We start from the raw sequence: 25,859 nt of genomic DNA on the forward strand, positions 1-25,859 counted from the left end.
AGAGCACACGTTCAAAATAAGACTGTGAGCATTTTAAAGCTGTCGTGTGTCAGTTATATTGCGTGCTGGTACCCAGTACTAACGGTACTGCATAAACGCTAGTATCATTACATCTTTTTTTATTTTAGTATCGACTTGGTACCAAAGTACCGATACTTCTGACAACACTATTTTTTTGCCATTACAATGTAACACTGTAAACCCTGTTATCCTGGTTACTTGGTAGTCCGTCACAACAATGACAATGTAAACAACAGCTAAAATATTACACAAGTTTTAACAGTAGAATTAATGCAAGTCCTTTTTATAAAAATAAATGCTTCACATTTCTGCCTTTAAACCATCCAAAAACTGCCCACATTCACTTCCATTGCAAGTTTCCTCACTGTAACCTTGATTCTTTGCTTTTTTTAAAGGATGAACAGGTCAAAATATTTTTCTGTGGTAATCAACATTATGCCATTAATAGAGCGGGAATAAAACACTTCCAGCGCTAAGCGCTCATTCTTGAGCTGAACGTGCTTTATTCCCACTCCGCACACGTTGCCTCTCTCCCCGCTATACACGAGGTGCTGCATAAAGCCTGAACCGTATGTAGTTGAAGACGTGGTTATTTTAACAACAGAGGAGGAGACACCGCTACAGATACTGGCATCTTTCACTTAAACACTGCAGAAAACCAAAATGAAGCAAAGTGAAACTATCTTTATCTGGTTGATATGTGTTTCAAATGGTTCAGCTAAGCCAGGTTTGTGTCAGGACAATTTAATGTGCTGCCTTTAGACAATATTTTCAGTCTAAATTTAGCTTTATTAATCAGTATGTTAGCCTTTCATAATAAATAAATTTCTAATTTTGTGAAACTTAGAGGTCATCGTGGCAAGGAAAGCCTATTTATACTTAAATTACTTAAAAACACAATTTTAATGCTGCGCTATTAAGTCAATTGTTTGTTTATTAGTAGCTTCTCACTTAAAGGAAAATATTTTTTTTAAATTTACAAAGTACTATTGCTGCCAATGTGGCAAGCAAAACTATTTAATTTTATCCCCATATGACACTATGCAAGATACATATTATTATCCGGGCCTTTGCTGGGAAGGAAATGTAGAGACCAGACCTCTTGGAACTTTAATTGAGTACCCCTGGCATAAATGCTGTCTACTGAGCTTAACTTGTATTGAACCTGGAATATTCCTTTAAGGGTCTTCCACATGACTCGTGTCTGGATTCCCCAATACTTTGAAGTCTATGGAGTGAAGTGTCAGTTTTATTGTTACCTCTGGCATTGCACTTCTGTCAAGTGTTGTAACATGGCACTCAAAGTTCAAACAATTAAAACTTTGACAACGCATCACATTTTTGTTGATGTATCATTATTTTGGCAATGCCAGTGCTAAAACCAAAACAAAGCCATTCTCTGCAGCACTTTTCATGTGGAGAGTGGTGCGTTAACGCCACGACGCAAAGTATTTGGAACCCTCTTTTAGATAGTCCTGTCGTGATTATTAAATAACCGTTATTTGATCTAACTGCGGTTATTGGGCATTTAAATTCCAATCAAATTATAACGCCCAAATAAGGGAATTTTAAGCAAATATACCGTATAAATGCAATGAATGGCGCATTTGTGTGTCATTCAGTTGAACTCTAATTCTGAGCATCACTGAGCCGCACCACGGAGGTCAACCAGCTCCTGACCGGAAGAGCGCGCGAAAATATAAACGAACAATTATAAACTGTGAGAGTGAACGCAAAGCACTCCCGTTTCACTTTAAACGATCGTGTAATGGCAAATGTTCCTGGTTCATACACGCTGTTAATGACACGCAATGACAATGAGGAGGAGACGCATGCTTACTCTATTTCTGTGGAGTGATAAAATGATAAAACAAAATCTCAAAGGTTTTGCTTCATGACAAATAAGGGCTTGTGGGCTTAATCAGAGCATTAAAAATAACGTGTGAAAGTGAAGAAATTAGGAAATAAATCTTTTAATATTGCATAATATAATATAAATATTATATAAATATAATAAAAATATACATTGTTTTATTTTATTAAAAAGATTATAAAATAAATTAGTTAAAAAAAAGTGTAAATGTATAATTGACCAAAATTAATCTTGACCAAAAAGAGAGACATAAGTCTTTGGAAATATTTTGATATTTAAAACATAATTTTTCATGTCAATCATAAGTTTTTAAAGCCTTAAAAGGAAATCATAGTTTATTCTTATTTTATTATTTGATTTATATATTTGAAGTTAAATATGTAAAAATTACTTAAGGTGTATGAAGCACACATGCAGAAAAAAAAAGCACCCCCTTAAAAATATTACAATTTATATGACAATTAAACGTGAAAGCCCTTAACGAGACAATTAATCGTCACAGCCCTAAAACAGACAATTAATAGTCATAATCGCAATTATTTGTTTGACAATTTATCGTCAGCCCAATTTCATAATCGTGACAGCCCAGATTTTACAAAAGCACTGTGGTCACATGAGTTTTCAACTACCATCATTTGGTTTGAGTGATCAGATCACAAAACCTTTTGGACCCCATTTGTACTGTATTTAGTGCTGTCCACTTTTGATCGGACCATCCGAAATGGATGTTAGTACAAGGAATGTTCCAGGGTGGTGGACTAATCAACTAGTCATCCAACTAGTGGGGTCGACTACTAACATTATTCTTTTTAGTGTCGGTGGTTTTAATTGGGAAGTCAATTCACAAATTAAGAGACGCAACTTCTTGAAGAGTGTCTGTGCTTAGCAGTGAATAACAGTTAAAACAGTAAATTGCTCTGCAAGAAGATTTGACACTTTAATGCTTTAGGTTTAGTCTTTACATGCAAAGCATCAACAATGCATTTCAAGATGATCGCTGTTGGATATTAAATCCTCTGCTGTAAGTAATGTTCCTGTATTTGTGAGGTGTTTTGAAGAGATGAATGTACTTTGCTGATTCTGTCTGACACAGCTGACATAAATAGTTGCAGTAATAAAGGTTTAAACTTCTTGATGTTGTGAACTGGACGTGTGTCCTCATCATAATCTTGCAGTTATGTGCTTTAGCACATGAAAGAATAAACAGACTGTAAACGATGACATGAGAGAACGAGACCGAATGAGAGAGAACATCAGATAAGAAGGGATTTGGCCCATCCTGCAACAGTAATTTACCAAATTGATTCTCCTGAATCCCAACAGTCTAGATCGGTGTGAGACTAGAGGAGCAAGCTAAGGCCCAGCTTTAACACAACCAAAGGCAGCATCTCTGCACTGACTCTCGTCTACCTCTTCTAATCAGACTAGAAAGCTGAGGTGAAAAAACAGATTGGATTGAACACCATTATTCCCATGTTTCCCTCCAGGAAAGCGCCACAAATGTTAAGGGTGTGATCTGAAGATTTGCTTTGTAATCGCATTTCACTCAAACCTCTTCCTCTTTTGATCCCTGTTAGGTTATTTGGTTTGTTTGGTATCCCTGTTCCACCCTGCAGTGGTAGTCACAGTGTCCACAATACCGTCATAACGGTCTCTAAGCTCCCCTTAGCTTGCAGGATTTCACTGTCTCGCCACACACCGAGACTTGCTTGGCTTACCTCCCTTTTCCCTGTCAATGTCAAATTCTTCCTGAGGCAGAAAGTTGCTCATTGACAAACATATCTGGACATGTTGCTTTAAATGAAAAGACCAAAAACCAGGCTCTTAGAAACTGTCTCCATTAAAAGAAAGAATGCTGCTTGATCAAGCAACTCACCACCACAATGCTAGGGTTCTCTGGGTGGTAAATAGGACATTGCAACAGCGTGTGGTTGCTGAGCTGTTCTGGATGGTTGCTAGGTGTTTTCAATTAGAAATGTACTAGCAACAAGAGGTATTATTCATAACACAAAACAGTGTAGAGATGCTACCAACTTAACTACATTTTCAGTAGCATGACAGAAGTTCAGCTATTTTAAGTAACGAGTTTCATTTTCCAACGAGTAGCGTGTCATCTGACATGTTGCAAACGCAGTAATGGACACATGGAAGAAATCATATGCACTCACCTAAAACATCCTCTCTTAAACTGCACTGGGATATCTAAATAATTTAGGTGAATTGTATTCTTGTTGAAATAAACACCACTTATATTTCGCTTTGGGAACTCCAATTTATGTTAGTGAGTCATAAAGTGGGTTCATAAAAAAATTAACTAGTTCACATTCATTTACAAATTAACTTGAGCCCTTTCGGAGCCTTAAGGGGCGTTCACACTACACTTCGCACTCCATTCACTTCGAACATTCACAGGTGAGGGGAAACACAAGCTCATAAAATTTTACATTCGACTGCGGACAAAAGTTCAAGTTTGTTGAACTCTGAGCTGTGAAGCTGTGTGTTTTTATTGCTGTAGGAAAGTGAGTAGACAATATAATTTAACAATATGAAAATATTATTTATCATTTGTGATGTATTAATTACTTACACCTGAAGCCCTCCGCGTGACATCATGTCCTGGTCCATGGCGTTGTCTGAAAAGATTTAGCATGTTCAAAGCCTAGTGTGACCGCCCCTTTAAAGGGACTTTACCAGAAACCGCTGTCTTCTTTTTAATATTTAGTAAATTTGCTGCTGTTCATCATGATATGGGGTGTTTTATTAGTTTATATTTAGTATAAATTCATAAATTCAATTTAATGTAACCCTAATTATAAATTAAGTGATATTAATAAATTCTGCAATCAGAGCTTCTAATTACAGATTAGAAATATGATTTGATTGTTATATATTTAAAAATATTTTCTTATTTAAGTAAGGGATAATGTACAATCAGCCAGTTGTTATCATAAAATAAATCCAGAGAGGGTGACCAGCCTGAAGGGATTTATTATGCGATAACAACCGTCTCACTCCTCATTATTCAGCCTATTACAAGACTACTAATCAAATAAATAAATACATGGGCATAAAATACTGATTTGCTTTGAAATTACATAATTATGTGAGAAGAAATATATCGTTGAACAGCTAAAATCCAGCTCCGGTTTGTGTCAGAGTTCTGTCCTCATAATCCAGCTTATTACAAAAGTACTTGCCAAATAAATAAATAAATGCATATGAAACATTGATTTGAGTTGAAATTATTTTATTAGCTTACTTGTAGAGATCGAACAGTTATCAGAGAAGCAGGAATGATGGCTCACAATACCCAGATCCACGGCCTGATATATGGATGTGCAGTTGTTACTGAGCAATATCAGACCGCTAGATGGCGCCATTGACCAATCAGAATGGAGCATTCCAGAGACCCGTGTTGAAAATAGCTTTAATGTAGTTAGCTACTTTTTGTTAGTAGTTTTTGTTAGTAGTGAAGCTAACTACTATTTTAAAAGAGTAGCTTGACTGTAATTTAACTAAGTCTAAGTACTAGTAGCTTGTAGCTTGGGAAGCTTGGGCTCAAACACCATTTAGGCTAAACTTAGTTCCAGGGAGAGCTGGCACGACAGGCTGCAGTGGACATTCCAAAAGGTCAAAGCATCGCAGCAAAGCCAAAGGTACGTTTTTTTAAGCTTTGTCCAGACAGTAGGGAATATTTAACAAATAAAGGCCCGTCTTCCCTCAGGGCTTAGACAGGATCCAAAACACAAACCCACACTGATGTGCAGTAAAACAAACAAACACCGTATACCAGGGCCCCGTTTCCTCCAAAGTCCAATGCTCCCTCATTCCTCCTGAAGATCCCATATTCAGGGAGGGCAAGAATAGCGATCCTCTGACCCTTAACCCTACAGCAGAGAGAGCAAGAGGCCTGTATTTGCTTGAGTAGATTTGCACAAAGCCTGCTTCATGGGACACTGCAGAAAATGTGAGATTACAGTGTGTGTTTTTGCATGTGTACACACGTTCTCTCAAACATAATTTATTTGGCTTAAACGGAGGCTAGTCACAAATGTAATGAGAAGAAATACATGTTGACAGCACATCTCCAAGTCTCTGCATCGTGACTCTCCAATCTGGATCTGTTATGTCAACAGACAAAGCGGGCGGCATGAGACCCGTCCCTCTTCCGCGTATCCCTCGTATTTTAGACCTTCAACAACAACAGCTAAAAGTCCAAGCAGGAAGGTTCGACCGGACTAACAGCATTCCTTCGCTACTACTGTATGTTTTTACCTGACAAGGTACCTGCTTTACCCTGAAAATCACCATGTTGTTCTGTGTTGGTCTATCAAACCCAAAAACTAGTTTTCCATACTTTTTGGATAGTGTTTCTTGAAACAACATCAACTGCATTGCTATACTATGGCAAAATTCAGTGACTACGCCAACACACACGCTAAGAAAAATGACTTGAAGTTTCCTTTGTTTTAATGTGGACTTTGTAGTTATGGCAGTTTTCATCCTCTGTTTTCTCTGAATCTGAGCTTAATTGGGCCAAACCCGTCCATCATAGGACAGGTGATTCATTAGACACTTTATTTCTCATAATTGCAACCTTTTCTCATAACTGCGAAGTAAATTTCAGATCCTCTAGAAGTAAACCCGAGCCTTTAGAAAGAAAGTGATGCAAGTAAATGATGAAAGAATTTTAATTTTTGGGTGAACCACTCCTCTAAAACTGGTGGTGATTATTCATTCAAAAGTTACATAGGCGCAATAACTCTCCCATCACACGTCTTGGAGTTAATAACTACTATTACAGTGGAAGTGATTTTGAGAGTGCTCCTGGCATTTCAAGTAATTGTTCTTCATGGTCTAGTAGTCCCTGAAGCAAAGGTTGTGACATCTTGGATCCTGACACATCATCTCCTCGACACTGTTAAACAACAAGATCTTTTAAATGCAACAATTTGACCGTGAGATCAAAATATCAAGGGCAGATTCTTGGAGAAGGTAACCCATACAAATCATATTCAAATGACAATTTAAAGCTGAAGTGTGTCATTTCCAGCACTACTAGCATCACCAAACGAAATCACAAAAATATCAATTGTTTTTAAACAGCTGGGAAATGAGAAGATCGAAAAAGAAAATGATAACACTTCCACTTTACGCTTTCATTCATTTTCCTGCAGAACATGAAATGTGCTGAATATAGCCTAACTTTCTAATCAACAACCCTCCCATCCCAAAGAGGCAGCTAATTAACCCAAATGCTTTACAAAAGCAGCTAACGTATCCAAAAACTACACTAGTGTAATGATACGACAGCTCTGGAGGTTTCATTTTCGAGCCAATACAGAGAATACCATTTAGCAACTGGAAGTGGAACTAAATAAACACAAATCTATTTCCTCTTGTGGGGAGCCATATGGAAGTGCTGAAATAAAAGGCCCTTTTCCACCAGCCTGATAAGCACTTGACTCGCTGTCTCATATGAATCTCATTTATCTTCCCAGCCATGGTGCTGCTGGTTTTATAGCTCTTTTCCCGCTTGCCGTGATAGCATGGGCATCATTAGCTAAGTGGGACCCAGATGACAAGCTGTTGCAGGGGCACCCGATAACGCCAGGCCCAGCACCTTTAAGCAACGCAGCACTTACTCATCAGCAAGTGGCCGGCACTATCGCCAGATAAGGGCGTTGAAAAAAAGCGTTGGCTAGATAAAATATGGTCCCAGATGGTACTCTTATCGTATAATGTAAGGAGATGTGTTTGTCATTACGCTGTTAGCCACACCTCATCTAGGAATGACCAATGTGTTCGTGTGATGACAGTGTGGCAAAAGGTCAGGCTAAGACGTATCGTATGAAACCATTTAAAGGAAGATTAAACCAAAAATTAAAACTGTAATAATTTACTCAAAAGCATAGGACTTTTATTCTTATGCGGAACACAAAAGGAGATGTTTTAATGAATCACAGTCCATTTCTTTAAGACAATGGCAGTTGATTGGCACTTTAAAGCTTAAAAAAGGACCCAAAACACATCCCGAGTAAGGAGGCTTAAAGACCTGTGCAACAGATGTGCATATTGCACTCACTCTTGCTTTTTCCAGCTCTTATTTCATTCAAACAACTGCCTGCCTGAGAGATCATTTCAAGAAAACCACTTCCAACGTTCCTCCCTTGTGGTGACTGAATTCGCTCTGCAAGCAGTGGCCAGTTTTAAAGGCTACCACAGTGGTAACAAAGTTTCTGTGAGTGGACAGTCTCATCTAACAGCTTCTGACAAGGTGCTGGCATTCCGTCGCCCCAGGCGCCTGCTGCAGTTTAAGTACGGATGTAAAGAGAAGTGAGATTAGAAGGCCAGAGTAGAAACTCATGATTGCATGATGCTTTCACTCATTTACACATATGGGCATTTTCAAACCCCCTTCTCTCATGACTGCTCATCTTTCTGCGATTACACCTGCCAGATCTAATTATACATTGTGTTAAAATGACTTTCTCCCTCTCTCTTTGCCTGGCAGGTAGATACTTCAGCCATAAATGAAAATGCTGTCTTTATTTACTCATCCTCATGTGTTTCCAAACCTGTATGACTTGCTTTCGTCCATGAAACACAAATAGAGATGTTAGACAGCACCATTTACTTTCACAGTATGAAAAAAAATGCAATGAAAGTGAATGGTCACTGAGGTTAACATTCCATTCAACATCTCCTTTTCTGTTCCATGGAAGTCATACAGGCATACAAGTCAATGCAAAGCTATAAATGCCGATAGTTAGAATTATGTGTACTTCACATTCATAAAATGGATGCCAAATGAAGCAAACATTTTTAGTTTTGATGCTCTGATCATACCCTAAGGTACGGAGGTATGTAATAATGTTCATCCTTTACAGAGAGGCCTAACATCCAGCTAAACCCTTTCATAAAGCAGTCTCCTTGTTTTTTAAATTACCCCCACCAGGGGCATCTTTGCTGGACATCCTGCAGGAAACAGAGTGGTGCTGAAGGGAAGGGGGGAATCCCAACAATCACAACACAGCGACAAACTTGCAGGGGCAACTTCAGAGGAAACGAAGGCTGAGAACTGATTGAACAAAGGAAGGAGGTGGAAAGAGAAGTCTCCTTTGGAAATCACATGCAGCTTCAGACCTTTAAGAGCATGGTAACCCAATGATTGCAATTGTGATCTTGCTTTTATACAACAGTTCAACAAACAAGTAAATTGTATTAAATAATGCGCATTTCAAACAAAAATTGGCCAGTTAGTTTGTATATTACTTTACAGACAGCGAAAAAAGTTCTAAAAGAATAATCGGATTTGAACTAGTGGTATTGTTTGTCATCACTACTGAATCGCTCTCATTCACTTTAATTTTTCTGCAGTGAAGGAATCTGTGTTTTTTAATGACTTAGTGGAGTCAATGGTTGAATGAGTTACTCTTTATTGTCACTCTTTTATTACATAAAAGACCCTCGTGTGTCACCACCTATTGGCGAAATATGCAATCTCCCAAAATGGTCACTTATTGAATCAGTAAATTACATTAAAAGAAACGATAAATCAAAATCCTCGCCACGATTTTAGAAAGCAATGAACATGGAAAAGTGGAATGATATAAATAGTAAAGCATCCCAGTGCTGTTGGACTGTATATCAGCACTCTGGAACGCCACTTTGGCGTTTCAATCCAGTTTGAGGACTGGAACTAACTGTTGTAAAAATTGCAATTAAGTGTCTGAAGTGAAACTCTTCAGACACTTATGCCAACAATCTGGAAAACTTTTGCAATTCCAGTGATTAGTTATGCCTCATCAAGCTGTCATTGTAACTGTCCAATACCTTGTTAACACAACTTTGCTTCCAGGTACAGTAATAAAATAAATTTGGGCACTCCAAGAAGTTGCGTAGCACCAGCCAATCAGATCGGATCTGCCGATTTCAGTCAGTGCTTGCAATTTTTGTGTGCAATACTCATCAGTAGGTCAGTGAATGGACAGTGGGTGGTCCGTTGGCGTGAGGTCTGAGACTAGCAGCAAACAAACAGTATAACAAGTCACCAAAACAAGTCAAAAGGCAAAAACTGACGCAAGTGGGAGGAGGCCACAGCGGTAATACATTTTTTGGTGTCAAGACAAACCACCAAAACAGCCAAACACACCAAGCCCAGAAACACAGACACAAGGAGAAATAGCATGAGTTTGTCTGTGGGAAGTGAAATTCCTGAATGTTACAGAAAGTTCTTCATGTGGGCCATCTTTGCTCTTGGTCTCACTTGCTCGGTTCTGTCTGTCTCTCTGGTTTTCCAGATGCACTCATCTCTAGGTGAAATGCTGAGTCACCGAGAGTTGCACTCAAGGCCACAGGAGCGACTAGAGACCACTGATAATTGACAGAATGAACACTGATGGTCCAAAGAGCCAGTGCAGTTTCTGGGAACAGGCACCAGGGAAAAGGTTGGGTGGACATGTAACAGCACAGACTGTTTGCTGAGAGAGAGAGAGTGCTGCAACTTAAGACTGTTAATCAATCTGTTGCAGTGTAACTAACTAAAGGTAGCGATGCTACCAACTTAACAAAATTTTTCAGTAGCGTGACAGCAGATGTTGCGCTAGAAAAAAATCTTTATCCGTCACTCTCACGGACTGAGCTGTAAAATTTCTGTCGTGGTCTATTTTTATACGTCATACATGTTTTATTTCAAAAGTAATAGGGCTACATTCAGGGGCATATCATCCTTTATAATAGTATATGACGTGGATATATGATAGATCAACTTGTCAATCAACCACTGCACTAAAACAAGAGTTTTCAACTTCACCGGTTAAGTGCGGGCCGGCTTTAAAAGGAAATAACCATCCAATAAAAAAAAAAATACAAACATACATACACAAGTTCACAGATCCTCTAAAGTGTGTCTGATATCAACATGCAGTCACTTGGATGAGAAACACACACATCTGAAGATCAGTTTATAACTAAAATAATGGAGAATTCTGCTCTAAATGGCATGTATGTGATTAGATTCAATGCAAGTCTAACTGGCAGAAATGATGCGCCACTTTTGTCACGCTTTCTTTTTGTTATTATAATGTTTTGTGCTTTATTATCATACAGCAACACACTGACATAATGATTGATGTACACAGTCATGAAATCAAAAAACCTCCACTCATATCTGAACAAGTTTTCAAAAGAGACGTATATTACCAGGAAATGGCGATGGCGCCTGTCCACTTGTGATCGGATTGCCCGAAATGCATCTTTAATACCAGGCAAAAAACAGGGCACAGACAAACAAACACACAGCGGAAGAATGAGAATGAAGTCAGAACTTATGCACTACGTAGCGTGGAACCACGCCTCATTTTGTCAACACAGCAAAAAGTCCAATAGATTCAAAAGCATCTTTTCTCTAAGATGATTCACGTAAAAATAAAACTGGTTACAATAAACAATTCACCAATTCCCTTATAAGAAGCAAATGAGAAGACAACTTCATTTTAGTGAATGGGATCGTTCGGACAGTTCATGTAAAAAAAACAGTTCAAACAAACAATTCACTGATTCACTTGAGCCCCTGTGTAATGCGTCTTGTTTTTGAAGTGAAATATTTATAAAAAAAAAAAAAAACAAATTCTCCCCTTTTCTCCCCAATTTGGAATGCCCAATTCCCAATGCGCTCTAAGTCCTCGTGGTGGCGTAGTGACTCGCCTCACTCCGGGTGGCGGAGGACGAATCTCAGTTGCCTCCGCGTCTGAGACCATCAATCCGCACATCTTATCCCGTGGTTTGTTGAGCGCGTTACCGGAGTCATTGTGTGTGTGCGTGGAGGCTCACGCTATTCACCACGGCATCCACGCACAACTCACCACGCTCCCCACGAGAGTGAGAACCACATTATAGCGACCATGAGGAGGTTACCCCATGTGACTCTACCCTCCCTAGCAACCGGGCCAATTTGGTTGCTTAGGAGACCTGGATGGAGTCACTCAGCACATCCTGGATTCGAACTCACGACTCCAGGTGTGGTAGTCAGCGTCAATACTCACTGAGATACCAGGCCCCCAAATATTTTATACATGTAAGTTCAATTTAGTATAAGTTGTATTTAGCATAATTTTATGTTGTATTTATGTTCAATTAAACATTGCCACCATACTTGAGATCTTCACTGTGTTTGTGCCAGATAATGGAAGAAGTCAATTTGATCTGATTAATTTGAATAAAAATTTTTTTTTTTAAAAAGATCATCTTTATTAAAGTCAATGTAGTAGTGGTTGACCGATATGTTGCCAAGGCCGATAAATCGGCCGGTTTTCTGAATTTTTTAATTATCGCCCGATAAATTTTCCCCTGTGGCAGATTTGTTTTTTTTTAAGGGCGCTGTGAATCGCCTGTTTGCATGTGAAGCGACTGAGACATGTAAACGACCAGTCACGGTTCATTTTGTTGTTACATGCCATCGTGTACAATAACAGACCGGTGTGCAACACAGTCTCATTTCAATGGCCCACATAACAGAGCCACGGCAGATGCGTTTGAGCTTATAATGTTAAAGTGCTCCCCGGTTTCATTCTCCCTGGGTGCATCTCAATCAGATCCCTTGTTCAGTAGTCAGGGCACTGATCAGGGAGTCAGCCATTTTTAGGGCTGTCTCGTTCGCAAAATCATTCCAGTTCACTGAAATGTTCGCTCCCAAAAAAAATCCCACAATGCTCCATAAAAAGCAGGGAGCATCGTTGCTCACCCTTGCTTTCTCTTACCAGAAATTTTGTCATGTCTTCTGTAATCTCTCAAGTCATTAAAATACGAGCACAAGTGTAAATAGCCTATATGATGTCAAAGCCTTATTTTCACTTTAAAAGAGATGTTGTTTGTCTGTAATCCACAATGAAAGGGAAACAATCTTTTAAATATTAGAGTTGTTGGGGGCCTGGGAAGCTCAGCGAGTAAAAACACTGACTACCACACCTGGAGTCATGAGGTCAAATCCAGGGGTGCTGAGTGACTCCAGCCAGGTCTCCTAAGCAACAAACTGGCCCGGTCGCTAGGGAGGGTTGAGTCACATGGGGTAACCCCCTCGTGGTTGCTATAACGTGGTTCTCACTCTCGGTGGGGCGCGTGGTGAGTTGTGCGTGGATGCCGTGGAGAATAGCGTGAAGCCTCCACACGCGCTATGTCTCCGTGGTAACGTGCTCAACAAGCCACGTAATAAGATGCGCGGATTGATGGTCTCAGATGCGGAGGCAACTGAGATTCGCCCTCCGCCACTTGGAGGACCTTGAGGACTTAAGAGCGCATTGGGAATTGGGCATTCCAAATTGGGGAGAAAAAGGGGAGAAAATTAAAAAAACAACACCTCTCAACTTTTGGATTATGCATAATAATAGGAACAGTGAGCACAGCAGAGGATTTTTGATGTCTGACAGTGAAAAAAGGGTGCTTTATGAATGTAGCAGTGGTGCGATAAAGCACTACACTTAAAGAATTAAAGAGAAACCTTAGACAGAAAAACTGTTAGTGCGGAACTCTCCTATATTTATCTATTAATCATTGTAGCATTAAGATGTATTTTTGTTTTTTTTTACTTAAAAAAAAAAAAAAAAAAAAAAAAAAAAAAAAACAGGGAGACGATTTTAAAATCATTTGGCTCAAGAATCGTGATTTGTAACAGAATCGATTTTTTTCCCAGCCCTATCTACCATTTAAAATACAACATTATTTTTTTCGATTATTTTTTACAAAGTTAAAGTTTAGTGTGAAAATCTTATTGAGTAAATCTAGTGCTAAATAAGAGTTTCATTTTTTTTTTTTTTTTTTTAGCAATTTTATGTTTAGTTATTTACTACATTAAATTGTGTGACATATCTGCATTGTTTCGGCCTGTCGGCCACCCTGCTCCCTGGATATCGGCATCGGCCATTAAAAACCCATATCGGTCAATCACTACAATGTAGCAAGCTACTTTGTTAGTAGCTACCTACTATTTTAAAAGAGTAACTTGACTGTAATTTAGCTACTTTAAGTTATGAGTAGTTTGTAGCAACACTGATCTGTTGACTATTCCTTGAATTAAATAGATAGAGAAGATTGTATCTGTCAACACCCGAGGCAACAACTGGGCACTATGCTCATTGTTTATTGATTAATTGTTGCAGCCCTAGCTGAGAGCATGTGTGCACTTGCTGCAAGTTTCTACAAAAGGTAACTAAAGCAGAACTTGCTGGTAGCAAAGGTCACATCCAGATACTTCATCGTCATGGCCACCGTTTTTTTAAGACAATGTGACCGGCCACTGTTGCAAAGAGCAATAGTGGGCGATTCAAAACACTATGATAATGGATTGACCTTTGCAATAGAAATAAGGGTCCCCACCCCCTAACTAGCTTGCAAAGATTTCTGGTATACGGGCATACTACATCACCTTTACATCCTACATCCACAGATTTGTGTTCTTATTGATCTCGGCTTGTCTCCTAGACTATACTAAGAGTTTCAGGATAATGTGTCATCAGGAAACCTTCAGAAACAGTCCCTTACGGCATCCCTTACTCAGAGAGACTCCCTAGTTGTTGTCCACTACCAAAAGCCTCATGTCATGAAAAATAGAGGAGGGAGGGTAAAAAGCAGATTTCCTTATGGAAATTCAGATGCCCAGTACAAAATGTCAGTTTCCTTTCCTTGTAATCCAGCCTCAAACAAGGAAGCTATTCAGAAGAGGGGTGGTGTAATCTAGGGAATGCATGCTAAATCAGCTATAAACTGAACCAAATATTGTTTACGATAAACAATCTAAGGACAAGCGTGGGTCATAATTAACACAAGGACATAAATGTTATTATGAGTAGCATTTACACTTTCTAAAGGATACGTAAGCAGTGCACGCAAAATTCACGGTCACTATAGAAGGGTGTTGTGGATAGTTGCCTGGGCATTGTTATGAGGTTGCTAGGGTGTTCTGTGTGGTTGCTTATATGTCCTAAGTCAAAAGAGCCCACCTCCAAGTCTCTATGATATTCTGATCCCTAGATATGGCTCAGGTCCCTCCTTCAAAGCAAATTTTATGGGATACTTTCACGTCCGTTTTATCGTTTGTTCCAATTAGTGGTCGGCCGATAGTGGATTTTGCCGATATCGATAACTATGGTTGTGGGAAAGGCAGATAACCAATTAATCGGCTGATAGTTTTTAAAATTGATTTATAGAAAAAAAAAAATCTCTTATTTTTTCCTTACTATGACAAGATTCCTAAATGAATAAAATCCCAGATGCAGTTTATTGTTCAACCAAAATCCCCAGAAAAAAATGATTTGGTGCATCACATAAACAAGTATAAACAAGCCTGAAACATAAAGGGGACTCTTATATTAAAAATCACGTAATGATGAAAAAACTATCAGCAACTATCGGCATAGATTTTCAAAAAGCAACCATCGTCACGGATTAATCTGTAAAACCCACATATCGTCTAACCCTAGATCCAATCCCTAAACCTAAGTACTAGCAATAGTAATAGTGATGCTAGCCTTATCAAACACCATTCATTTTGCAGTCATGGCATGCTGAAAAGATGTCTTGAGCTCAACCGATATAAGAATTAGAATGAAACTGGACAAGTCAATGAGAAGGCCTAAATTACCAAACACCCATTCTGTATAGTTTGGCAAGTGGACACATCTTACTGGCCAGACATTTGGCAGACGAACATTGACTAGCCCAGAGCTTGAGGCACTGAGATGGGCTTAGAAAGATCACAGAATCTTCTGTTCATGCAAATCACACAGATATTAGCGGAAAGAGGTGGAAAGCATTTAGAGGTGTCCTTGTCCAGCAAACACTATTAACACAATTGTCAAATGCAAAGCTATATATTACACTTATTATGGCTAAATCCACCACCGCAGCTCCAAAATAACACAAAAGTCTGTTTCAGAGTGCAGAGATTGTCTAAGATCTTAAGATCGGAGGTCAAAAATAACATGGACAGCAATGATGATGACTAGACTGCATCAGATGAGAAATATAGGCTATGTGCGAGATAACATCAATGATGAAAGAAAGATTAAACTCACATAAACCAATGACTTATCTAGGGTTTCTTGGCAGGCTTAAAATGTTTGTGAATTTCTGGGAAAGCAAAGTCACTCCTAGAACAGATTGCTATCAAAGCATCTCTCTCCTGTTTACCAGGTAAAAGTTGCAGAGACAAGAAATGACAACATATCACTTTAGTTTCAGGATTGAATTTCAAAGCAGTCTTGAAGAGAAACTTTTGAAAACACTCACTTGAGAAACCATCCACAACCTCAACTATTAACCTTCACTCAGAGTGCATGCAACTGAAGGAGAAACATGCCAGTTGTGCTCCAGGCTTGAAGAGTTAGATTATGTTGAAACTCAACATGCATTCTACACATTACAGCTAAGGGGCTCGGAAGGGTCGCGGGGGTCTGCGTTCAGAAACGGAAGATCATACAGGAAGAAACAGATACATCACACAGAAAATTTAGAGTATCTAAAGTTCAGACTTTATAACAGGAAGTCAGTACAATCAAGTATGAGCATTATTAAGTGTGTTCCGAACATCCAGCACTGCTACAGCGCATATTGTCAAGGCACTGTACACTGTTGCTATGTTCTAGAGGAATGTACCTCCAGCAACCCTACCAGGCCACACAAGGGTGATAGTTACTCACAGTCTGCCAGGTGAATGATTAGGTGTTTAATGTAATGTCTTGATTTACTGTCGAACTGAACAATTAATCTGACCACAAGTTTTGTCTTTCAAGTAACACAGTGCAACATCTTGTGTTTTACTTAAACACAAATTGACTGGCTGGAAGAACATAACATAATAATAAAGAAGGTCCAAGGCGCCAGCTCAAGAGATCACTAATCACCATAACGGTGACTTAAAACAAAACAACACTAAATTAACACTAAATTAAACTAAGACTTATATTAAATCTGAATAAAAACTTTTTTTTTTTTTTTTAAACATTCTGGCCGATATATCAATCTATCACCATTAGGAATGTCAGAATTCAAGGGTTCCTATGACGAAAACACTTCAAAGCGGGCACAGTTATAGGCAGATAATCTGAATACAGCCAAATATCGGGTGATTGATTGGACTGGCCAATTTATCAGTCTATCACCATTAGGAATGTCAGAATGAATGTGTTCCTAAGAAGAATGCGCTTCAAAGTGGAGACAGTTATTAGCCCATGCAGATAATATGAAAATATTAATATTAATATTAATTTAACTGTGCCTGTTTGAAGTGTTTTCTTCATATGAACGCATGAACTCTGACATTCCTAATGGTGACGGACCGATATATCAGCCACACCGATTAATCACCTGATATCTGGCTGTTTTCAGATTATCTGCCGATAACCGTACCCAATATGAAGTATTTTTGTCATAGCAATGCATAAATTCTAACAATCCTAATGGTGGGGGGCCTGGGTAGCTCATTTGTATAGATGCTGGCTACCACCCCTGGAGTTCGCTAGTTCAAATCCCAGGGCGTGCTGAGTGACTCCAGCCAGGTCTCCAAAGCAACCAAATTGGCCCGGTTACTAGGGAGGGTAGAGTCACATGGGGTAACCTCCTCGTGATCGCGATAATGTGGTTCATTCCCGGTGGGGCTCGTGGCAAGTTGAGCGCTATGTCTCTGTGGCAACGCACTCAACAAGCCACGTGATAAGACGTGGGTTGACGATCTCAGACGCGGAGGCAGCTGGGATTCGTCCTCCGCCACCCGGACTGAGGCCAATTCTAAAAATAGCTAAATATCAAGTGATTAATCAGCCTGGACAATATATTGGTCTATCACCATTAAGAATGTCAGATTTCATCCATTTCCAAGAAAAAAACAATTTGAAGTGATTACAGTTATCAGTCGAAGCAGAATAAAAAAAAAAATTTTTGAAGCCCCAATGCATTGCCAAAGCATGAATATTTATTCAAGCGCAAAGGCGTGTGGGTATTTCACCATTATAACCCACAATGTAGTGCTATACTGTTATTTTACTGTGTACGGGTTGTTGTTGTTGTTTTTTCATAAAAAAATTATACTATTCAATCCTGGTAACATTTTACATACATTGCTTCAAAGGTTGATTTATATTTGTTTTAATTTGACTCATTCGACAGACAAGTGAAGGCTTATGCGAGATGATAAAGATCAGAGGAGTTGGTCAGAAACATCATGAACACTAACCATGTGCCACAAACTTGAATTTTCATGGTGGGTTTTAAAATATATACGTTTCAAAATGTCACTAGCTTTCACCAAGATGATATCATGACTTTAAATGGTCATTTTCCTCTAATGCCTTGCAAACAACAGCTACTGTATTTAAGAATCACAGTAGATTGCTGTAGGAATTTGGCTATAAATTTACAGCAATCTTTTTTTACAGTGTATGAAAGGAAAATTAGCCTTTTGCCACTACTCAATGAGAAATTCCTAAAGATTATCATGGAACAGACATTCCAATCCTTCTCTTTCATACCTGATTTGATGAACTTTCATCTGCATGACTTTATCTGAGGAACAACTCATTTTTGCTCAATCAACCATAGTCAACAAATTCCTCAAATGTCTGACCTGGGCATTCGCTTATATTCCTCAAAGCTTTGTCATGTCTTCCCTAAAGACAACCAGTCAAATTCAATTGATACTACGTTGTCAGCGGGGTTTAAAAATGAATGCAAGAGGGCAACACGTCACTAAAATGTATTAGTTTCTGCACCTAAAAGCACAATCTATCAGCTAAGGGCCACAGTGTAATCTGTTACAAATCAGCCAGTCAAGGCAGTTCAACACACACCAGTCATCAAGCACACAAACCACAACCTGGAATGTTTTTAATATCTTGGAAGTGTGCCAGATATAGGTGGGGAATTAACTGTAATCTAAATCATTCTATTAGTTAAGCTAACACTTAAAAACAAACCAAGAACAGTTTTGGGAGTAAAGAAAGACTGATATATCAGCCAGGCCGCACACACGGTCATTTTGAGATTATCGTCATTATCAAATAATGGGTGATTAATCTTTCTGGCCTATATATGTTAATCACCATTAGCAATGTCAGAATTCATGCGTTCCTTTGATGAAAGCATTTTAAAGCGGGCATGGTTATCGACAGATGCCGATAACCTGAATATAGCCAAATATCGGGTGATTAATCATTCTGGCCGATATATCAATATATCACCATTAGGAATGTCAGAATTCAAGGGTTCCTATGATGAAAATGCTTCAAAGTGGGCACGGTTATTGGCAGATAATCTGAATACAGCCAAATATCGGGTGATTGATTGGACTGGCCAATTTATCAGTCTATCACCATTAGGAATGTCAGAATGAATGTGTTCCTAAGAAGAATGTGCTTCAAAGTGAAGACAGTTATTAGCCCATGCAGATAATATGAAAATATTAATATTAATATTAATTTAACTGTGCCTGTTTGAAGTGTTTTCTTCATATGAATGCATGAACTCTGACATTCCTAATGGTGACAGACCGATATATCAGCCACACCGATTAATCACCCGATATTTGAATGTTTTCAGATTATCTGCCGATAACCGTACCCAATATGAAGTATTTTCGTCATAGCAACGCATAAATTCTAACAATCCTAATGGTGGGTGGCCTGGGCAGCTCAGTGGTAAAGATGCTGGCTACCACCCCTGGAGTTCGCTAGCTCGAATACCAGGGCATGCTGAGTGACTCCAGCCAGGTCTCCTAAGCAACCAAATTGGCCCGGTTGCCAGGGAGTGTAGAGTCACATGGGGTAACCTCCTCGTGATCGCGATAATGTGGTTCGTTCTCGGTGGAGCGCATGGCGAGTTGAGCGTGGATGCCGCGGTGGATGGCTGGAAGCCTCCACATGCGCTATGTCTCTGTGGCAACGTGCTCAACAAGCCACGTGATAAGATGCGCGGGTTGACGATCTCAGACGCGGAGGCAGCTGGGATTCGTCCTCCGCCACCCGGACTGAGGCGAATCACTATGTGACCACGAGGACTTAAAAAGCACATTGGGAATTGGGCATTCTAAATTTGGAGAAAAAAATAAATAAACAAATTCTAATGATGATAGACCAATAAATAAGTCTGACTGATTAAATCACACAATATTTAGCTATTTTCAGATGTCAGAATTCATGCGTTCCTATGTCGAAAACACAATGCAGATATTCTAAAAACAGCAAAATATCAAGTGATTAATCAGCCTGGCCAATATATCGGTCTATCACCATGAAGAATGTCAGATTTCATGCATTTCCAAGAAAAAAAAAACACTTTGAAGCAGTTACAGTTTTCAGCCGAAGCAGATAATCTGAATTGGACAAATATCGGGTGATTAATCGGTCCACTCTAGTCAATCAGTCTATCAACGGGAATGTCAGAGTTTAAGTGTTCCCATTACGAAAACACGTTTTGGGCACAGTTATTGGCAGGTGCATATAATCTGTATTTTGCCAGTTATCTGTTGATAAATCGGTCTGGCCGATATATCGGTCTATCAACATTAAGAATGTCAGAATTCATGCATTCTTATGATGAAAACGCCTCAAAGCAGGCACACTTTTTGGGCCATGCAGATAACATGAATATATCCAATATCAGGCGATCAATCGGTCTGGCCGATATATTGGTCTATCACCTTTAAGAATGTCAACCTTTATGCGTTCTTATGACAAAAACATTTCAACAGCTGACAAATGGAGTTGTATATAACCCAATCAAGTTCAGCTGCTGACAATGTAGGACATAAATAAACAAGACTGAACCATACACCATTTATATAAAGAGCTTGTATAATTATAGCAGCATTGCTCAAATGTACCTGTCATGTAAGGGGGAGGAATGGATAGAAACATCCCATGCGCTCAGCAGTTCCTCAGCCTGTTCTGACTACAGAGAGAGAGTAGGTGGTCACTATCAACTGTTTTTGGAACATTACCAATTTTCTGGATTATTCATCCAAACTCAAATCTTTCTAAACTACCAGATATATTTCCCACGTGCCAATTTAGGACCAGCATTTACAGTCATGAAGCCAAATGATCAAATCAAAGAGGAACTTGTCACCAGTTTGTTGAATATGTGGAACTGTAATTCTTTATGTCCATTGCAGTGTTACAAGAAAGGGTCAGTGCTGTATTTAGGTGATGCAATGTTAAACCACAGACACTGCTGGAATACATTCTTTCATCCGGATTTGCAGAAGCCCAGCAATGTCTGTGATATATAATATACCTTGCTCACCTAATCAAACAACACGGATCTTAATTTTACCAATAATAATAATAATAATAAAAACATTAAGACTGGCCTGAAACCTTGGCAGCTCTAAGCCTGGATATACTGTACCTGTATACCAGTGATCGATGGTTTGAAACCATTTTCAAATGCAAAGATGTAGCAAACTCTTGACTGAGGGTGAAGGAATAATAAAGCAATCACAAACGATCGCAAAGCCTCTGTTGGGGTCAATTTGGATAACAAACCTGTTTACAGCACTCTCATTTGCCCAATACAAAGTGAAATGGCACCGTTAAACAAGGTTTTTGATAAAGCCAATGTTATTTTCATAACAAAGCACACAAATCCGTTTGATTACGGAATCCTGTGGAATTTGCGTTTAGGAAAAAGAGATGAAGGGAAGAAAAAGACTGGTGCATACCTCAGCATGCCTTCCTCACTCCTTTATCTGCAGCAGCAACCGGCTCAGGAAATTCATCTAGATGGAAAACTGACTAATAATGACAAATAGTCCAGCAGTACTCCCTTAAACAACGTTTCCCTTCTGTAGCGGTTCTGTATCCCAACACAAACCTCTTCTTTAAATGACGGATTGCAATCTCTCAAAGTTTTTTTGAACAGTTTGTTTTTCTTAGCCCAAATGCCGCACAAAAGACAAAAAGAAACATCTGGTCACTATGTTTCTTGTTGGAAAGGATGAGGCGTTGAAAGAGAGAGGGGGGGAAACTCTGTATCGTTCTTTCGTCCCTTGGGTTCACCACGTTGTTTTTGAGCACTTATAATTTCCTTTGTTGTGTCCAAAACATCTCGAGTTGCCCATGTTTATTACACATCTCAGCCGTCAACAAATAGTCTGATGAAGCACAGCGCGATTCTCTCCAGCGGGGAAAAAGACTTCACCCAGCATAAAGGCGAAATTCAGTGACGGTGCGTGTGTGTGTGAATGTGGTTTTTTTCAGCTTCCCAATAATGGCGGCCGTTGGTCTCTCCTCCCTCCTTTGCTCCGAGAGAGAATAGGGAGAGCTGTAGTCTCGCGCATGGACACAATTAACGCGCGCGCATACACTAAATAATTATGACGACGATTCCTTTATCGCAAGCCTTTATCTAAAGGTACTGGTGTTAGAAACTGTTCAAACTGTGAACAAATTATGTGCTATAATTCAATTAAAAAATTTTTTTTTAACAATAACTTTTGATGAGGTCCCATTTAGGAATACTGTGGCTATAAATAAAGGCTACACTACCATTCAAAAGTTTAGACACACTTGACTTGAATGAATTTTCTTCTATTGATCCTTACTATTTTATCTAAAAACGTATGCTTAAATGCTTGAAATTAGTTTTGTAAACATAATATAATATAATGCAATGCAATGCAATACAATATAATCAGGGTTAGGAGGGTTACATTTGAAATGTATTCCACTACAGATTACAGAATACATGCTGTAAAATGTAATTTGTAACGTATTCCGTTAGATTACTCAAGGTCAGTGATGTATTCTAAATACTTTGGATTACTTCTTCAGCACTGGTAGATTTTTTCACTTGTTTTGACTATAAAAACTCTGCCAGTACAGTAAGACAAAATACATGTTAAAAATACATTCTCTGAAAAACCTAAATATCTCATGCAGTGTTATTTCTAAAATGTTTTATGGATTTTTAGATATTTTTACAGGAAAATAATGCATAAATTATTATCAAGAATAAGATTTTTCAAAGGTCTTACTAGAAAAAAATTAATTATGATCCAACGTGAATTTTCTTGATAAAAAAATATGTTCGTGCATGGTAACGTGCATATAAAATGGCTAGAAATAGCATTTTAGCTTAGCGTAAAGCTGACAATTTACACAAGGTTTATTTCTATTTCTTCTGCTCCAGACTTACTTCAAACTTACTTCTCTGTCTGCTCGTATGAATGTAACACTTCATAAGAAAGTGTTTCACTGCTGTTCAAATGCACTTTGGATCGCATCATTTATATGTATGAATGTTTTCCATCTGAAAGGACTAAATATTAAATGAAACAAATGACAATAAAATGCAAAGTAATCTCTTCAGTAATCAAAATACTTTTAGAATGTAACTGTATTCTAATTACCAATGATTTCAACTGTAACTGTAGTGGAATACAGTTACTTATAGTTTGTATTTTAAATATGTAATCCCGTTACATGTATTTTGTTACTCCCCAACCCTGTTTAATATAATATAATATAATATAATATAATATAATATAATATAATCAGTGTTTGAAATTAACTTTTTGGCTCACCAGCCACTGTGGCTAGTAGTTTCCAAGGTCACTAGCCACTCAACATTTTCACTAGCCAAAATCTCCTGCCTCACAAAAAGTGATAAAGGTAACTGGAGACTGTTATGGAATACATTTGTTTGGACATTATTTGATCAATAATGATATTAGTTTAGCAGGACACAGATCTAATTATTTAAGTCACCCTTAGAATTTCTGTCATGGACAGTTATAACAGGAGGAAAATCTGTCAGTAATTTGTCCATAATTCATGGAAGTTTTAAATCCTAAATTGTACTTGCCCATATGAAAGTTTACCGTTGTTCCATCCTTGTTTAACTGTGGCATTTGTAATGATAAGGCCAATACCACAGGTAAGACCATGCATGGCTCCTTATTAATGTGGTTAAGTTAATGTAGATAATATAATATAATATAATATAATATAATATAATATAATATAATATATAACGTGCCTACTTATTCATTTCTTTGCTAAACTAAAATATTCAGTTGTGTAAAAAAGTTTCTATTTTGTTTTTTTCAGTTTTTCCATCTCACAATTGTTCTCATATGATGCCTAGTCACTGAAGTTGAATAAAAAGAACTCTCATGATTTCTGTTACCTACAGTATAAATAGGCCTACAAAACTAACCGAGTTCCCCAAATGCTGGATGATTCGAAAAGTTAACAGAAACAGAAGTTGAATCCAGGCAGTGGTTTTCAGTCAATCATAACGGTATTTATTATGAAACAGCTCATTAGCAAGCAAATTTCCAAAACAGCAGCCTTTGACAACAAACTTCTCTAGCGAAGTGTAGAAACAGCGAGAGGTCTCTGCTCCCACCTCTAGACTGCAGCTGAAATATTTCTTAGTCCCAAGGGCCGCCACATTCTTTGCTCTCACAGTTGTGCAATCTCCTAACAATCAGAGCCCCAACCCCCTTCTCAATATGTGCAAAGACCCCATCCAGTTTTTCTGGACAATGTTTTATTGTAGATACCAACGAGTTAAAGTAGGTCTACTGACTAAAACAGAATTTTGGTGATGTTACACTGATCCATTGTACATAATAGCACCATATATTAAAACATGGCAAGAAATCTGTAAATGCATAAGCCATTTCCGAATGAATTTAAACTGCAAGAGCTATTGTTTTTTTAATTGTATAGTCAAACGATTGGATTGAAAAAAAAAAAAAAAGAAGCTTAAAACAAAGATGAAAGTTTTTAATAGTTCCATTCATACATATATTTCTTACAGTGACATTTGGAAATATTGTATTTTTTAATTAAATGTAAAAAAGGGGCCTGGGGGGCCTGGGTAGCTCAGCGAGTAAAGACTCTGACTACCACCCCTGGAGTCGCGAATTCGAATTCAGGGCATGCTAAGTGACTCCAGCCAAGTCTCCTAAGCAACCAAATTGGCCCGGTTGCTTGGGAGGATAGAGTCACATGGGGTAACCTCATCGTGGTCACTATAATGTGGTTCTCGCTCTCGGTGGGACGTGTGGTGAGTTGTGTGTGGATGCCGCGGAGAATAGCGTGAAGCCTCCACACGCACTATGTCTCTGCGGTAACGTGCTCAACAAGCCATGTGATAAGATGGGCGGATTGACGGTCTCAGACGCGGAGGCAACTGAAATTCATCCTCCGCCACCCGGATTGAGGCGGGTCATTACGCCACCACGAGGACTTAGAGCGCATTGGGAACTGGACATTCCAAATTGGGGAGATATAAATAACAATTAAATGTAAAAAAAAAAAAAACAAACAAAACAAAGCTAAAGCTTAAATGGCCTTAAACATCAATCTCTGTTGAAAACAGAAAAACAAAAAAAAAATTAAAAAAAAAATGAATGCATTACATAATAGTTTTGTATATTTTGTTATTGGCCACTGAGCTGTTTTTAAAACAACACTGAATCAACACTTTGAAACTATCACATTTATTTCCAAAAAAAAATAAATAAATAAAATAAAATAAAAAAACTTGTAAAAAAAACATGAAATCTAGAAACCATATCAATAAATTAAGTAGCCTTAAATTTAAATAAAATTAAAATTCTTATTTTCTGTTTCATTTTTTCCAAGATAGCTGGATAATGTAATTAATTCCCTAAAGTAGAGAAAAGAACAAGTACATATTTCAAATACATATTCAAATACAAAGTTAATTAAGGTTTTCTTAATAACTTTATTAAGTATATATTTTCTTAATAATTCCAACGCAAAATCCTGTCAAACGTCTTAAATACATTTATTTGACCTTTGCGGCCTGTGACATCATCGTCGACGGCTCAACCTCGGGACATGATGGTTCTTGTAGTCTTTAAGCTTCCTTTCTCCTCATGTTTTTGTCTGTGAACGCCTGCCTTACGAAACTACATCACCCATCATTCCAAACACGAACG

The 25,859-nt window shown here is 38.4% G+C and overlaps 1 protein-coding gene across 1 annotated transcript in view; it reads right to left on the bottom strand.

The window, feature by feature from the left end:
- The window catches only part of arhgap35a (Rho GTPase activating protein 35a), a 134,902-nt gene extending 112,733 nt beyond the window's left edge, over positions 1 to 22,169 (bottom strand). Inside the window, exon 1 of the mRNA XM_051678648.1 lies at positions 21,603 to 22,169. The gene's annotated coding sequence lies outside the window, so the exon portion shown is untranslated. The remainder of the gene's footprint in view (positions 1 to 21,602) is intronic.
- Between the last annotated feature and the right edge of the window lie 3,690 nt (positions 22,170 to 25,859).

Source organism: Myxocyprinus asiaticus, chromosome 39 (assembly GCF_019703515.2).
Source record: "Myxocyprinus asiaticus isolate MX2 ecotype Aquarium Trade chromosome 39, UBuf_Myxa_2, whole genome shotgun sequence".
Classification (NCBI taxonomy): Eukaryota; Metazoa; Chordata; class Actinopteri; order Cypriniformes; family Catostomidae; genus Myxocyprinus; species Myxocyprinus asiaticus.